Source organism: Rattus norvegicus, chromosome 5, assembly GCF_036323735.1.
Source record: "Rattus norvegicus strain BN/NHsdMcwi chromosome 5, GRCr8, whole genome shotgun sequence".
NCBI lineage: Eukaryota > Metazoa > Chordata > Mammalia > Rodentia > Muridae > Rattus > Rattus norvegicus.
The window spans coordinates 91,555,148-91,557,935 of NC_086023.1; positions in this window are offsets into that span (position 1 = coordinate 91,555,148).

The window sequence follows — 2,788 nt, forward strand, 5'->3', positions numbered from 1 at the left end:
GAAGCAGATGATACCATGGTAATGTCTCTTACTATGGATGATCTTCCCTAGTCATATTAACCTATGAAGTGTAGGGAAGGCAGTAATGGGGGAGAAGAGGGTGTTAGTGAAGCCATTGTTATCAAATTTAAAATTTGTACTGTAAAGGTGATAACCTCACTATACTGGCATGCTTCCACTGCTTTTCACTTGTTTTTCTCTATTGCAGCATGCATATTTATTTTAATGTATTTCTTGTAGCATGCGTATTTATTTTAATGCTAATGTTGTTTTGATAGAGAGACCCTGAAGCTATCAGCCTTTCAAGCACTGCAGCCTGGAGTTTTTCATTCACTATTTTATTCCATCATCTTGAAAGGAAAATTTTCTAAACATTTTTATTAGAGTCTACCTTTTCTTCATACTCTATGTTGGAAGGTTATGAGATTTTAAAGGCTTGTACTGATTCAGCTAAAGTAGTTACTATTCTGAAATGATGCTTTGATTTACAAAGGTTTCCTGTGGTATCCGAAGGTTTGAAATTTATCAGCTACCTGATCACTTACAAAGAAGAAAAGCACTGTAGAAGCTCAGGTCAATAGGAAACCATTAAAAGAGGGATTAGTTAATGTGTGCTTTCACTAACCTAGAAACTTTTCAGAGAAGTATGTGTTAGGCTGATATACTTCTGTTCAAAATAATGCCTATTGTTTTAATATGACATGGCTTTCAAATCATTACTATTTTAGTTTGTTCTGGGAATTATATATTTACTCTCTTGCCCTTCACTCAACTTTCCCTTTTTACTTGCAAACTTTACATTACACCTGAGATTTATTTCAGTAAGTAAAGAAATTTAAACACTTTAAATAATGTTAGAGACCACTGAAGAAGTTATTATTCCAGCCAAGATACTTTGAGTCAGGTCTCTTGGAAATGAGTATGTAGGATATGAATTTTAAAGAAACTGTCTATGTCCATGACTATTCAGAACAGCATTCTCCACCTGAGGTTTATGATCTTTTGGGGTTCAAATGACCCTATCACAGGGATCACATAAGATCATCAAGAAACACAGGTATTTACATTGCAATTCAAACAGTAGCAAAATTACAGTTATCAAGTAGCAGTGAAAATAATGCTATGGTTAAGGGTCATTACAAAAGAAGAAATATGTTAAAGGCTCGCAGCAGAATCACTAGTTTAGAAGATTTGATAATTTTTATATTCATTTTGAAATGTATATAATATCAAAGAAGAATACTTTCTTTAAAAAACATATTACTGATTCTTTAAGCATTTCACATAATATACTAAAATCTAACTCATCTCCTTATCCCCCATATCTGTCCTCCACCCTTGCAACCCCTATCACAAAAGAAAAATATCTCAGCATGGAAATTGTTATGGTGCGGAATGGTGTGCCCGGAATTATATACCTTTGTTCAAACAGCTTTACCTGAAAATGTTCATTGCAATGAGTCATAGGTCTGCTTTAAGCCCTCTGGCCTCAGCTATACTATCAATACTCTATCTTCACTAGGACTTCTCTTGGCTGCTCTGTAGTTTCTCTATGTCATGGAGATCCTGCAGCTTTGGTTCTAAAGAAAAGGACCTTTCATGTGCTCTAGTAGATCAAAGATAGGGTCAGTGTTGGGGTAGGCCAACTCAGAGCCTTGGATCTGGGCCTGGGTGGTAGATAATTTGGTCAGCCTGCCAACTTTCCCTCATCAATTCTTACAAGCTCTGTATATTAAATGACTAGACTTGTGTGTGTTCAAATCTTGGCATTATGTCTTCTAAAGTCAGTTCAAACTCATTGTGCTTCAAATTTTCTGTCTTAAGAAAAAAAGGAGATGATGCTTATCCCAGGCATGATACATTAGTAATCTTGTAGTTTTGGATGTTAGCATAGCCTTTAACTGTTGGATCATCTCTCCAGCCAAAGAAATTTTAATTTCTTGTTTGTAAAATGTAGTCTATGAGCTCTTGATTGTTTTTTCTTCAGTATATATAGCAACATAAACTCTTTAAAATACATTTATATTATATTTTGCTAACTGATGACTTTTATAACACCATGTCACTATAAGTTGTGGTCCTCCACTGTAAAGATCAAAGGCACACAAAAATTTAAGCTTATAAAATTATCTCATGTACCCAGTAGGAGGACTGTTAGAGGCAGAAGAGAAAAAGGAATTGAAAGAGTACTTTACTCCAAAAATAATTATGTAATTCATAATTATGAAATAAATTTTAATTTCCTACTTTCCACAAATATGCATGTGGTATGGAGATCATTAATACAATAAAAGATCTTAATCAGTAATTCTACAATAACGATGATAACAATTATTCCCAGCACTTACCTTTCCAGAGCTATATAGTTCTATTTCCTGAAGAAAAAGCACTGTGTACTTTAAAAAAAACATTGGATTTTTTTATTTACATTTCAAATGTTATTCCCTTTCCCAATTTCCTGGACACAAGCCTGCTATCACATTCCCCTCCCCTTCTTCTATAAGGGTTTTCCCCTTCCCATCCACTTCCTCTTTCTGCCCCCCTGAAATTCCCTACACTGGGGGGGTCCAACCTTGGCAGAACCAAGGGCTTCTCTTTCCCTTGGTGCTCAGCAAGGCCATCCTCTGCAATGTATGCAGTTGGAGCCATGTGTCAATCCATGTATAGTCTTTGGGTAGTGGTTTAGTCCCTGAGAGCTCTGGTTGTTTGACATTGTTGTTCTTATGGGGTTGCAAGGCCCTTCAGGTCTTTCAATTCTTTCTCTAATTCCTCTAATTGGGGACCCTGT